The following is a 14,410-nucleotide window of genomic DNA, read 5'->3' on the forward strand; positions in this document are numbered from 1 at the left end:
CCAGAGTCCTCTTGCCTCATGTTTTCTCCCATTTCCCCTTTCACCCTGTCAAGCCTCCTTTTATTATTTTTTTGTGAGGAATCCCAGAATGATTGAGGTTGGAAAAGACCTCTGAGCTTGAGGTGACCCAGCACCACCAGAGCACTGAGTGCCACATCCAGCCTTTCCTCCAACACCTCCAGGGATGGTGATTCCACCTCCCTGGGCAGCCCAGTCCGATATCTAGTGGCCTTTTCTGGGAAGAAATTCCTCCTAATTCCTCCAGCCTAAAGCTCCCTCCTCCCAACAGCTCCCCAGGGATTCCGTGTCAGGAGATGAGGAACGTGTGCCACCACAATCTGTGTCGGGAATCCAGGTCTGCCCTCGTGATTCTTCCAAAAAAAGTTCATTTCTCCCAGACAATTAGTAGGTCTCCAGCTGCTGAGGATCTTTCCCTGCTGAGGGATAAATCCTGAGGCAGGGATGAGCAATTCCCAGGTGTGCAGCACGTGGAGCTCAGCAGGCCTAAAGGTGGCAGAGCTCAGTCCACCTCCCTGTTTTTGGGTGCAGAGCTGACAGTGTGTGGCTGCCCTTCCAGTATTAAACCCCCTCCCAACTCCAGGACAGAGTGGTCATATCCAGGCTTTCCATGGAAATAATTCCTCCAGTTGTCTTTGCTCCCGAGCTCGTTCAGGGCTTGGGAGAGAACAAACTGGCTGGACCAGAAACGATCTGAGGGACCATCTGAGTGTTCAACTAAATCAGTTCCAGGGTCCAGCGACATTTCCTTGGCACAGAAACAAGAACCAATTCCTGAGAAATCCGTCTGTAGAGATGAAATTGGGGTCAATCCTGCCTTTGAGGGCTGGAGAAGGTTTCCTTTCCAGCACGGTGGTGCCGTAACCCGTCCACATTTAGCAGATCACGGGTCTGTTTGCAGGTGAAATGGTTCCACTTCCATTTTTGTGGGTGGTTTTTTTCCTGTTAGTTTTGGTGGTGTTTTTACATCGATCAAATCTCGTTCATTCCGAAACTCTAAACAGAGGCTGAGATGCCCCCACTTTCCTCCACTTCCTTTAGTTGTTGCTGCTGGGAAGTCGACTGCTCTGAGGTGGAGGAGTTGGAATGTTGTTGCAATCTGTGTAGAAAGAGTCATCATCCCTGGTCGTGGTGACAAGACACATCTTCTTACCATTTCGTGTGGCTGGTTTCGTTCAGAACATGATTTAAAATCCTTTTTAATGGCCAAAATTAAAAAGGGTGCGTGAATTAATGGCATCTCAAATGACTTCATTAGTGGGCTGAGCTGGGAAGGATGGGAAGATGTACAAAGTACCTGGATTTTTAGTTTTTTTTGTCCAGAGGATAAAACGACATCGGGATAAAACAACATTCGATCTCGTAGTGGGGATGGAAAAAACAACAACTCGTGGAGGGTAAAGATCATCTCAGTCCAACAACCTCTTCTTGAAAAGGCTGGGATCTGGCTAAAAAAAATGCCTCCTTTGGCACAGGGAAACAGCCTCATGTGCCAGGCACTGTCCCTTGGGAACTTGGCGCGTGTTTTTAGGAGCGGCCGGTGCTTGGCTTTTCCAGGCCGCCCCTCTTTGCTCTCAGTATTAACAAATGCTTTGCCACAACCTGTTCAGCCAGGTTTGCTCAGGGACCCTTTGGCTTGGCTGCCATCGCCTCACCTGTGCTTGCTCTTTTTTTTTTTTCCCAGGGTGCCTTAAAAAAAGGTTGGGAAGTTGAAGGCGCGGCTTTTCCGCCCGCCCGAGGAGGGCTTTGCTTCCAGTGGCTTTTTCCCTGCTCGTTTGAACTCCTCTTTGCCTTCCCCAAATGATTTAAAGAGGACACCCGAAGGGGTTGTTAATTCCCAGGTGTCACTGTAACTACAATCCATGGAGGAATCACCCTCGGAGGGTGGGAGTCAAGTCCCTCCCAAATGTGGAGCCTGAGATGCTCCATCTCCCAGTTCCAATATTCCCACTTCCCAAACCAACGAGTTGCCACATTAATCACAGTGATAATTGGCAGGCAGCCTATTTATTACTTAATAAATTAATACTCTGAATCCCCCCCCCCTCATCTTCGGACCTGTTATTGTGAAGAAGCTTTTAAGCAAATTATTTCTCCGGGTTTTTTTTTTTCTTTTCACATTTAAAAATGTGGGTTTATTTCTGTTTTCGTGGCATAGAGGTCATAGAACTTGCTGGTGTTCTTTGCTGCAGATAACCACTTAATAAAAGGCCTTTGTTATAAAAAAATAGATATATTTATAAGGCTTCAAGCAAGCTGCCTTTTGGTACCTCACCCTGTGTTATGGACCTTGGGAGAAGTTGCTTGAGGATTTTTTTATAGCGTAAACATGCCTTTGCTAGTCATGGAAGGTGTTGAGGAGTTTTGGGTTGAAACACCGATTTTTTTGGGGGGCTGGTAAAATTCCAAAGCGTTTCCCAGAATGGACAATCAGTTCCATAAATTTTGTGGCCTCCTCCTCCTCCTCCTTGGTGGGACTGGTGGGTGGTGCAGGAGGAGATCCAGGAGGACACTTGGCTTTTATCGTGGTTTATTTATTGCCTTGAGCTGAGAATGACAGGCTGGAAAAACTGATTTTTGGAATGACAGCTTTTTTTTTTTTTCCTCTTGGTATTTCCCTTAACTTATTTTTTTTTTCTGTTAAGATATTTGAATATTCTCCCAGAAATGGTCGAAGCCTTTTATTTAAAAAAAAAAAAAAATTAAAAAAAAAAAGAAAGGGCTTCTTGAGAGCTTAATAGCAAATTTTGGGAGACTGTTCTTATTTAAGTTTTTTTTAAATGACTGATTTGATGCTTTTCTCTGCCAAAGTTTAGGGGTGGGGTTTGTTTTTTTTTTTTGTTGTCGTTGTTTTTTGTAATTTTTCCTGGTAGCTTTTCCTCGAAGGAAACGGTGGGAGATTGTAAGAAATAAAAAAATGGCCTTCAGTATATATTGTATTGTGTATTTTTACTTCTCTTCTGTGTTTCCCTGATCCCAGAAGGGCCAACATGAGACTTCTGATGCGAGTCATGAGCCCTGTAACTGAGGAGGGAAATGAGTCCATTTCCTGGGGGTTACAGTGGAGAGGGCAGAGCCATCCGAGGGTCTTAGAAGATGCTTTTGACTTTAAAACAGCTTTATTTTTTTTATATATCTATTTTTTTAAATCCTAAGATAGAGGAGGTGTTGGGAGATGCTCCCTTTCAGAGAACAGGATACATGGAAGAAGTTGGAGTCGGGAAGCTCCAGCTTTTTTTTTGAGGAAATCTTTGGATTTAGCATGTACAGCAAAGCAAAATTACTCATCTGTTCATTTGGTATATTCTGTATGTTCTGTGCCCTTAAATGTAATTGTTTTGAAAAGAAAACTAACCTTGTCATGTGATGTTAAAAAAAGCAGATTTCTGTGCAATGTTTTAATTTCTTTTTTTAAAAGAAAAAAGAGAAAATGTTTGTATATAATTCAATGGTTTAATGTGCTTTAATTGGCCTGAGGTAAAGAGTAGTCCTAGAATGTAAACATATATAATTAGGATTTCTGATTTCACTGTGAGATCTCTGAACTCTTGGTTGTTTTTCGGGTTGGGGTTGTTTTTTTGGGGGGGTGTTTTTTGGGGTTTTTTTTTATGGCAAAGTGGTTTGTTTTGGTTCCGAAACACTTTGATTTTTCTGTTCCTGGTGTTGGTTTAAAGGCTTCACTTCTGTTCTGATCTCGAACTCACGGTCTAGTGACATCTGGTGACACTTGGCATTCTCAGTTTTTCACTGTGTAAGAGTCAGACACACTTGGGGCAAAACCGGTGGTGATGCGACAAATTCTCTGTGTCTCTTGAGTCCACGTTTTTAAAATGAGGTGGTTATAAAAATAGTTGCTGTGCAAAAAAATGTTAGTAGTCTTCTTCAAGAAGAAAGCGAAATTTTCTAATCTCACTCGAGCAGTCTCTTCATTCATCTTCTCTTCTTTTCCAAGCACGGTGTCAAAGTGATGCTGCTTTACCTTGTATCTCTGATAGAATGTTGTTTTTTCTTTTTTAGGGATCTGTGAAGTAGTTTTGGGTTTTGTTGCTGTTGGATTTTTATATAAAATACCAGTTAATGAACTGCCTTTTTTTTTTTTTTCTTCTCTGGGTTTTTTTGGGGGGTTTTTTTGGGTGTTTTTTTTTTTAAACTCTTCGACTAAAAATACATTTCAGACCAAAACCAAATGATATCATATAGCATTTGAAACCTGCCTTTTTTCCTTGGCCCTTGTTTTATTTGAAATAAGCCAAATGGGCATGTAGATAAGATCACTATAATGGAGCCAGGTCTCTTTTGGTAAAGTGTTATTTAAAGGTCTGTTAAGATCTTATAAGACAAATATACTGAAAAACAAAAAAATTACTGTAGTAGGAATATAGATTTAGAAGTGTTAATGAGGTTAATACAGCTTAATTATATTGTAAGTTGCTACTGTCCTTAATGACAAGCTTTTTGTCATAGAAACGATGTATGATAAATTAATTTTGGTCTAGTGTATAGAATTCTCATATTGCTATCAATCTTTGAAGTAAATCTGATGCAAAATTCTCCTAGTTAGCATTGCTGGCCCTGTGTATACTGTTCTTTGTATCCTGTATGCATATTATTTTGCCTCCTGCATTAGTCTTCAAACTAAAAACTCTTATTAGAGAGTATTTGGATACTTCAGACTGTGTTTCTTGCAGTTTACATTCCTTTACCATGGCATTTTTTTGTCCTGTCCAAAAGTATTGTATGGAAATGTTTCAAACTTCTGTACAAAGTTTCAATAAAAATAGAGACAAAAAAAAGAAAAAAAAAAAAGACCAACGAACCAACAGAACAGAGATTTGTGGAGCTGGTTTGGAGTGTTCTTCCAACCCTGGGGGTAAAAAGAGGCTTCCTGGCTTTCCCCTGAGATTCCAAGGCCTCTGGAAGCAAAGGGAGGGCAAAACCAAAGGGGATTCTTGAGAACTGCAGGAAGAACTTAAGGATCTGAAATACGAAAATCTTTGGGCCAACTCGTGTGGGAAGGTGGGATCGGGATGGGCTGGGATGGAATTCCACGGCCTGGAGCCGGCAGGGCACAAAATGTGGGAGAACCCACCTCTAGGAGAGGCCCTGGGTTGGATATTGTGCAAAATTATGATTATTTTGGGGCGTTTTCTTCCTTTAACTGCCCAGTTCAGCTGCTCTTTAACCAGTTCTTGAGTGGGACAAGCCCCTTCTTCCGTGATTGTGGAGTGTCCTTCAGTATCTCCAGTTTATCCTCCTGGGATTGCCCTTCTGTGTCTGCCTTGTTGGGATCCAGCAACCAGTCTCTGTGCCCAAGTTTTCCAAGGAAACTGTGCCAGCTCTGATCCCGTTTTCTCCCTGGTAGGAAGCAGCTGGAGCTTGTGGTGGGCAGTGCTTGGATCGTGTCCTTTGGGGAGGGAAAACCTTCAGCCCAAAGTTTTGTTTGCCCAAAGTAAAATATCAACAAACAGGAACCTTCCTCTTCCCAATCCCTCTCATCCCTGTCCCCCCATAAGGACATATTTAAACTTGGAAAACGTGGGAATTGTGACTTCTTCCTTGTCCAGTGGTGGTCCAGCAAGGAGAGGTGCTGTTGAATCACCTGTGGATTGGGAATTAAGATGCTCTTTTGGAGATGGGATGTTGGCCAAGGCCGTGAGAAGGATCTGCACTCAGATTTTCACCTGCTGAGAAAGTGCATTAATCAAATTATTTCTTGGGTTCTCTTCTTTTGCCGGTGTGTTGTGAGAGAAAAAGGGAAGCTTTGCTGTTGTTGGTTTCAAGGAGTGGATAAAAAAAACCATTTTTGGAGAGGAAGCTTTGGATTTGGGATGAAAAATAAGGCACTTTCCTACCTGCAAACTTGGCTTGGATTTGTGATTTCCAGGAGGGAGCGGGACTCCGGTGTTTTCATTAGTTAGCTGTTAATTAATGGGTTGTTTAATTAGTTTATTAGGTGTTTGCTCAGCAGATTCCCATTTCAGTGATTTGAAAAGAGGTTCAAGAAGCCTCTTTGTCACCAGCTGGTTGTGTTTGTGTTGGCAGAGACCCCGTCAGTCCCCAATTTCCTGATGGTTGAGGCTTTAATGTTCCTCTGGGTGTGGAGTTCTGGCCCAGGTGAGTTGTGGGCAGGTCCAATCCCTGCTGCAGCAACATTTATTTAGAGGGTTCACTGGAAAAACCACCCTGGGGATGGTGGGAATGAGTCCTCCTGAGGGGAATTCCCTCTCCTGGGACGTGGCTTTCCCAGTTTGCCCTGTGGATGTTTTCTGGTGCTGGGACAGGGAACAAACCAGGTTTCATCTCTGGACTTGCTTTCTTCACATCTCATCAGGTTGGACTTGATTTGCTTTTTTGATGTTTTGGGGCTTTATTTTTGAGGTGTTTTGGGGGTTTTGAGGTGTTTGTGACAGGAGAAGGCAATAATTTGACTTCATGGTCGTGGTGTTTATAACCCTTGCATTTGTCAGCAACTATTTTTAATACTTACCCAAACCCTGAAACTACTTTATAAGTTACTTTTGTGTATCCCAGTGTATTTATTGCAGCACGTGGCAGAATTTGGGCAAGAAATTGCCAAGGCTCCCTCTTCATTTTGCACATCAATTGGTGCAAACAGTGTGACTTGCACCTTAAATGATCTTCTGGTTCAGAGACAAGGAGAGTTCATGACCTGCAAAACTGAGAGGATTTTAAAATGATTGTTATGGTCCTCGGGACAGGCTTTGGAGAGGTTTAATTAACCATGTTCAGCTTTTTCTTAGTCCTGTGGCATTAAGGATGTTCGGGATGGGTGTGACTGGAGCTGGGAAGGGGCTGGAGCAGCAGGAGGGGCTGAGGGAGCTGGGGGGGCTCAGCCTGGAGAAAAGGAGGCTCAGGGGGGACCTTCTGGCTCTGCAACCCCCTGACAGGAGGGGGGAGCCGGGGGGGGTCGGGCTCTGCTCCCAGGGAACAAGGGACAGGAGGAGAGGGAACGGCCTCCAGCTGTGCCAGGGGAGGCTCAGGTTGGCCAGGAGGAGGAATTTCCTGCTGGAAAGGGTGGTGAGGCCTTGGCAGGGGCTGCCCAGGGAGGTTTGGAGTGCCCAGCCCTGGAGGTGTCCCAGGAAGGCCTGGCCGTGGCACTCAGTGCTCTGGGCTGGGGGACAAGGTGGGGATGGGGCACAGGGGGGATCCATGGGCTGGGAGGGCTTTTCCAACCTCAGGGATTCTGGGATTCTGTGTTAGGGAGGCCATCAGGGGAACAAGCCTTCCTAAGGTCAAGTGGTGCCTCGTGAAGCAAACATGAGCATCCAGAGCTGGAGAACAGATGCCACAAAATCTTGGTCAGAAGCTGAGATCCCTCCTGTCCGAGTGGTTACTCTGGGAATATGTTGTGGGTTCGTGCTGAGCACCCTGTTGATGGTTCCGGGGTGTCTTCATTGCCGAGCAGCACTCGCAGGGCACCCAGGCCTCCTGTGCCCCTCACACCTCCCACCCCAGGGGAGCACAGGGAGCTGGGAGGGGCACAGATGGCACAGGAGATCCCAAGGGACATCCCAGACCATGTGCTGGGGAAGGAGGAGGACAGGGGGGATGTTTGCAGTGGTGGTGTTTGTCTTCCCAAGCCGCTGTTATCCGTGACAAGGCCCTGTTCTGCCAGGATGCCCCTGGGAAGTGGGGAAGGAATTCCTTCTTTTGGCTTTGCAGGGCTTTTGCTTCACCCATTAAAGTGTCAATATTTCAACCCATTCCTTCTCTCATTCTCCTCTTGGGATTTTCTCTCCCCCCCCTACCCCCCGTGGCCGTGTGGGGCTTCCCTGCTGCTCAGGGTTAATCCATGACATTCCCAAAGCAATTGTACCGGGAGAACCTCTGCCAGTTGGGAGCTGCCTGCACGAGTTCTGGGTTGGATTTTGGGAAAAGGTTCTTCCCCCAGAGCTCCAGGAGGGTTTGGACAACGCTCTGAGGGACGGGGGGGATTGTTGGGGTGTCCTGGGCAGGGCCAGGGGTTGAACTGGATGATCCTTGGGAGTCCTTCCTACTCAGGACATTCCATGATTCTATTCCCTGTGGGGAAAAGAAGTCACTGAAAGTTCAGGGTGTCTAAAAACCGGCAGGTTGTTGCTTTGGGGAGAGGAATGGATGCCCTGAATTGGCAAATTGCAACCGTGTGTCCCCTCCCAGTGTCTTCAGGGAGAGGTTTTCCAGGGAGGGGGTGTCCGTGTGTGCATTTCAAAGGCCAGGGAGAAAAGAGGGTTGGAAAATAACTCCCTCCCCATCTTTTTGTTAGGGGTTGAGGGGTCTTTTCCACTCTTCATTATTTAAGCTTAATGAATATATAAATTAAACTTGATGAAGTCTGCTTGCAGTTGTGGAAGGACCACAACTTGTAGTTTCTGATGAGCTTGGTCTTAGCAAGTTTCTGATAAGCAGAATTTGGAGATCAGGAGTCCATATTATATTATATATTATATGTATATAATAAATACTTGGAGACCATTGAAGTCTGTAGTATAATTTATTCTGGTTGGAAGAAGAGTTTTAAGTTTCCAACGGGAGCTTTAAGGAAGGGGTTTAATGGATTCTGAGATGATTCTGCCCAGAGAAGCTGTGGCTGCCCCTGGATCCCTGGAAGTGTCCAAGGCCAGGCTGGACAGGCCTTGGAGCAACCTGGGCTGGTGGAAGGTGTCCCTGTCCATGGCAGGGGGTGGAATGAGATGATCTTTAAGGTCCTCCCAACCCAAACCATTCTGTGATTCCATGAATTTGTGGCCAATTAAACTTGAATTATTTCTAGTAATAAACCCTTGAAACCTCCCTGAATCTTGGTGGATTGGGTTGCTGTTCATCTCAGACTTAAAAGACCCCTTCTTGGAAACTCTCAAGACTCTCAGCTCTCTAAAAATGAATTAAATCCAGCAAAGTTCAGTGCTGAGGCTGATGTGTTAATTTAGCTGTGACTTGGTATTTCGAGGGGACTTGGATTTTTGGCTCAGTTTCTTCTGTATTTTTTCCTTTGATCTTAAATGTTGAGTTAAAAATAAAAAAGATACATCGTAGAATTCAGATTCTTTGAGGGAAAAAAAGGTGGATTTGGGGATAGGAGAGACACTGGCATCACTTTGACTCGAAAAGTTGCTGCTTCCTCTGCATCCAGGTCCCCTGTTCCCCTCAGGTGAAGCTGCTGGTTCCTGGGCTTACACCCCATCAAAATGCTCATTAAAGATCTGTTTTGGGGCATGGGCTGTTATTTTTAATTCAGACTGAGTCAGTTTTGATCACTTCCCCCCAAACCTATTTTTGGTGGCTTTGCCTGCTGTGATTTTTCTCACTATTCCCAAATGAGTTTCTGGAACAGTCTCCTGCCTTTGTGTCCAGTCAGTGTTGGATGGAGAGAGGAAATGGGGGCATGGGCAGGACATGGGGGAGTTTTCCCAGTTGTTCCTTATCCTACCTGGGGCAAAATGGTGCTGTTGGAGTTCCAGAACCCTCTCTGTCCCTGCCCCATGTCCAGCTTTCCCTGAATTTATCCAACTCTGGGAACCCCAACACAAGAAAGAGGTGGATCTATTAGGAGTGAGTCTAGAGGAGCCCATGGAGATGATCCAAGGGCTGGAGACAAGCTGGGAGAGCTGGGAATGTCCAGTCTGGAGAATAAAAGGATCCAGGGAGACCTCAGAGCCCTTTCCAGGGACTAAAGGGGCTCCAGGAGAGCTGGAGAGGGACCTGGGGACAAGGGATGGAGGGACAGGACAAGGGGGAATGGCTTCCCACTGCCAGAGGGCAGGGATAGATGGGATATTGGGAAGAGATTCTTCCCTGTGAGGGTGGGGAGGGGCTGGGATGGAATTCCCAGAGAAGCTGTGGCTGCCCCTGGATCCCTGGAAGTGTCCAAGGCCAGGTTGGATGGGGCTTGGAGCAACCTGGGCTGGTGGAAGGTGTCCCTGTCCATGGCAGGGGGTGGCACTGGATGATCCTTAAAATCCCTTCCAACCCAAACCATTCCATGATCCCTCCCCAGCCCTGCCCAGCTCTGCAATTCCAGGCAGGAGTTGGGAGCCCTCCTGTTTTGGGGGCTCAGTTTCCTGGTGGATCCCAGCCTGTTTTTCCTGGGGTGCAGCTCAGCTCCCACATCTCGTTTGCTTCCTACCCCACCTTTATCTGTGTGTGGATCTCTCCTCTCTCTCCTGCAGTGCTTGGACCCTCCCTAGAGCTGCTCTTCTGGCTTGTTTATGCTTTCACAGTAATTGCAGCTTTGCAATTTTGGATTACTCAGCTCGGGCTCGTTCCCCAGGCAGATAAAACCCCAGCCCTGCCATTGGCTGAGTCACATACCTGGCTGTGCTTTTTAATATTAGCTCTAATTTCTTCTTTGCTGACCATTCTTTATCATATAATCTTATTTTTTCATGTCTCCTTGGGTACCAAAACAGGGTGTGACAATTAAGTGGCTCGTTCCACCTTCCCCTTGCTTCTCATGGCAAAGCCTTTTCTGATGCCAGTGATTTTTCTTGGCTGGTTCACCAATCCATGTTTGGATTTTTAATCATTTTCACTGCTCAGTTTCTAATGTTTTATTAAGTAGGAAATGACAGCAAGGAGTTGGTTTTTTCCCCCTTAGTTTTGCTGCTTTTGAACTGCACTTTCTTCTCAACGTAGATTTTGCATTCTTTGATTCTCCCCCTCAGTAAATAATCTCAGGACAAGCTTTGTAACTGTTGAACAACCAAAAAAAAAAAGAAGACATAATTTTCTCTTACTGTTACTGCCTCGAAGGGATGATTGAGCTAATTAGGATGGGTTTATTTCTGTTCCTAATTTGACATGTACCTGCTGACTTTAAATGTTTCCTGTTGAACTGAGCGAGTGGCCAGAAGAATTTCAGCTCTAAAATTAAGTATTTGGTGTCTCCTTCCCTTTCCTTCTCTCAAGACTTCTTGGGGGAGCTCTGGTGCCTTGAGAAAGCTGCTTTCTTGGCCAGATCTGTTTTTCCCATCCCTTGGACTTGCTGTGCTCTCCCTCTGGGTTGGAAGTTGAGTCCTCTCCCGTGGCTCTGGTTCCTTCCCCTGGAAGGGGGTGGTGGCTCCTTGGTTTTTAGGAGGTATCAGCGTCCCAACAGCTCCATTTCCAGCCCTTGTCCCGTTCCTGGTTTGTCCCCGAGCTGTTCTTTGCACCTTCATGGTTGATGAGCTCGTGCCTGAAGACAATCAGAGGATTCCTGTTTTTTTTTCCCCCCTGTTCCCTGTCTTTGACACGTTTCCTGGTCGCCACATGAGTTCTGTGTGACCTCCAGGATCATCCAGTCCCACCCCAGCACCACCAGGATCACCCCTAATCCATGTCCCCAAGGGACACATCCAGACACCTCTGGGACACTCCCAGACACAGGAGGGACTCCAAACCTCCCTGGGACACTTATTCCAAGGCCTGACCACTCCTGCAGGGAAAAATTGTTTCTAATTTCTCATTTGGACCTGCTCTGGGGCAGTTTGAGGTTATTTCCTCTCATCCTTTCCCTTGGATGTGGCAGAAGAACCCGACCCCCCCCCTGGCTCCCCCCTCCTGTCAGGGGGTTGCAGAGCCAGAAGGTCCCCCCTGAGCCTCCTTTTCTCCAGGCTGAGCCCCCCCAGCTCCCTCAGCCCCTCCTGCTGCTCCAGCCCCTTCCCCAGCTCCGTTCCCTTCCCTGCACACGCTCCAGCCCCTCCATGTCTCTCTTCCATGAGGTCCCAGAACTGCCCCCAGGATTTGAGGTGGGCCCAGCCAGGGGTTTGAAGGAGTGTCAAACCTGGCAGTGCCCTGTGGTTGGGGTGACACCTGGGCAGCTGTGACCTGCTGGGAATGGTGGAGTGAACGTGTTTCTCCTGGGCAGCTGGAAGTTTAAAATATGTGGGAGCAGAGAGGGGGGGAATTTTGATCTGTAGAAACAGTCCTTGGGTTACTTCTTCCAGGAGATCTCCCCCAGTTTTAGTTCCTCGCTAATTTTGCTTCCTCACACTCAATTTCTGAATTTTCCACCAGCTCATTTCCAAGGTATTTATTTCTTTGTGTGTAACCAATCCATCTTCACACTGTACACGATTCTTAATCCACCCAGCCTGGATTACAGGAGCTGGGAATGCTCAGGACAGGCTGAGGGAGCTGGGGCTGTTCAGCCTCCAGAGCAGACACTGAGGGAACCTCCCCCAGGTCTGCAGGGTCTGCAGGGAGGGGGCAGAGGCTGGACCAGGCTCTGCTCGGGGGGGCCCAGCAATGGCACAGGAGGAAGGGGCAGGAACTGATGCCCAGGAAGTTCCACCTGGACAGGAGGAAGAACTTCTTGGCTGGGCAGTGACCCAGCCCTGAACAGATTGTCCAGAGGGTGTGGAGTCTCCTCCCTGGGGATATTCCAGACCCATCCTGTGCCATGTGCTCTGGGATGGCCCTGCTGGAGCAGATGACCCTCTGTGGGCCCTTCTGGACCTTTCTGAGAACTCCTGGCTGAAGTGAACCCTGACAAAGTTCACCAAGTTCACTGAGGGTGAAACCAGTGGAAAGGGCTCTGGTTTGACTCTGGAGGCAGAGCTGGAATTACCAACCATGGCTTTCGTGCTCTTGGGAGCTCTTCCTGCTCTCCAGCACCAACATCCTGGCACCAGCTTCCAGCTTCTCCCCTTCTCTCTCCCCCATCTCTGCCTCCCCACATCTGTGGTGCTGGAATTAGTGCTGGCTCTTCAGGAAAAAAATGTTGTGGCTCGTGGGTTGGGAGCCAGGCAAGGCCATTTCCTACGTCCTCAGCTGGTCTGGCTCTGAGGCAAACCAAGGAACCTGTGTCTGTGGCTATTTGGGTTAGGAGAGGCCTATTTATAGTTGGGTTGATGGCTTTAGGCAAGCTCTGATAAACCAGGGCATTTTTTGGAGAGGGGAGAATGAGAGGGATTACAGCGACAAGCTTTCAAACCCAACAATTAGTCCGTGTTTTCGAAGTGGGGAAGGTTGCAAAAATGTGTAATATTTTACAGTCCCGAATGGAAAAATCTGTGGCTTTCTTCTTCTTGTTCTTTTTGTTTGCTTTTGTGTTTTTTTAAATACACGGGGTTTGAATCTTAAGCTTCGTTGTGCTTGGAAACTGCACAGCACGTTGGACTTGGAGCCACTCGGGGAATGTGCTGATCTGAGGGGATGGAAAAAGGAGACAAAAAGCTTGTGTGTCATTTGGGCTTTGAGGGATGTAGAGGAGTGAGGTTACCCAGTAATATTTAATTTAAATCTGCAGGGTGGTTAAGGAGGGTTTGTCGGGGGGGACCTCATGGATCTCTGCAACTCCCTGACAGGAGGTTGTGAGGGGGGAATTCGGGCTCTTCTGCCACATCCCAAGGGAAAGGATGAGAGGAAATAACCTTAAATTGCACCAGGGCAGGTCCAAATTAGATATTAGAAAAAATACTTTCGGTGGAAGAGTGGTCAGGCCTTGGAATAAGTGTCCCAGGGAGGTGGTGGAGTCCCTGTGTCTGGGAGTGTCCCAGAGGTGTCTGGATGTGGCTCTTGGGGCCATGGATCAGGGGTGATCCTGGTGGTGCTGGGGTGGGACTGGATGATCCTGGAGGTCTCTCCCAGCCTTCCTGATTCTGTGGTTTACACTCAGACTTAGGAGCCCAACTTTGAGTCATCTTATGCACGGGGTGACTGAAGACTTACCAAAGTTTTCTCCTGACTGAGAAGAGACGGTGATGTTGGTCTGATCTAATAAAATCTGAATACAGCTGCAAATCAGCTCCTTCATTCCTTTTCCATTCCCAGCTGGTGCCACCTCACAGGCCAGGTAGACTTGGGGGGTGTGTCCTGCTGTGAAATACTGCCAGGAGAGCAGGATCAGGCTGTGCCTTCTGGTTGGCTTTGCTTGGACACCCGTTTATCTTCTGTTCTCTGCAGGAGACCCGTTTCTGAGGTGCTGGAGGAGGTCTAGAGGAGAGCAACGAGGCTGGGGAAGGGACTGGAGCACAAGTGCTGTGAGGAGAGGCTGAGGGAGCTGGGGGGGCTCAGCCTGGAGAAGAGGAGGCTCAGGGGAGACCTCCTCACTCTCTGCAACTCCCTGACAGGAGGGGGGAGCCGGGGGGGGTTGGTCTCTTTTCCCAGGCAACTCTCAGCAAGACAAGAGGGCTCAGGGTCTTCAGCTGTGCCAGGGGAGGTTTAGGTTGGATATTAGGAAGAATTTCTTTGCAGAGAGGGTGCTCAGCCATTGGAATGGGCTGCCCAGGGAAGGGGTGGATTCTCCATCCCTGGAGGTGTTTAAGGACAGACTGGATGTGGCATCAGTGCCATGGGCTGGGAACCACAGTAGTAGTGGACCAAGGGTTGGACTTGATGATCTCGAAGGTCCCTTCCAACCCAGCTGATTCTGTGATTCTGTGATTCTGTGATTCTGTGATTCTGTGATTCT

General features: G+C 47.4%; 1 protein-coding gene across 1 annotated transcript in view; it reads left to right on the forward strand.

Moving 5' to 3' along the window:
* The window catches only part of SLC5A3 (solute carrier family 5 member 3), a 33,882-nt gene that overhangs the window by 17,888 nt on the left and 1,584 nt on the right, over positions 1 to 14,410 (forward strand). The gene's annotated exons all lie outside the window — the stretch shown is intronic.

The sequence above is a fragment of the Neopelma chrysocephalum genome, unplaced genomic scaffold (assembly GCF_003984885.1).
Source record: "Neopelma chrysocephalum unplaced genomic scaffold, ASM398488v2 Primary Assembly neopelma1_221, whole genome shotgun sequence".
Lineage (NCBI taxonomy): Eukaryota > Metazoa > Chordata > Aves > Passeriformes > Pipridae > Neopelma > Neopelma chrysocephalum.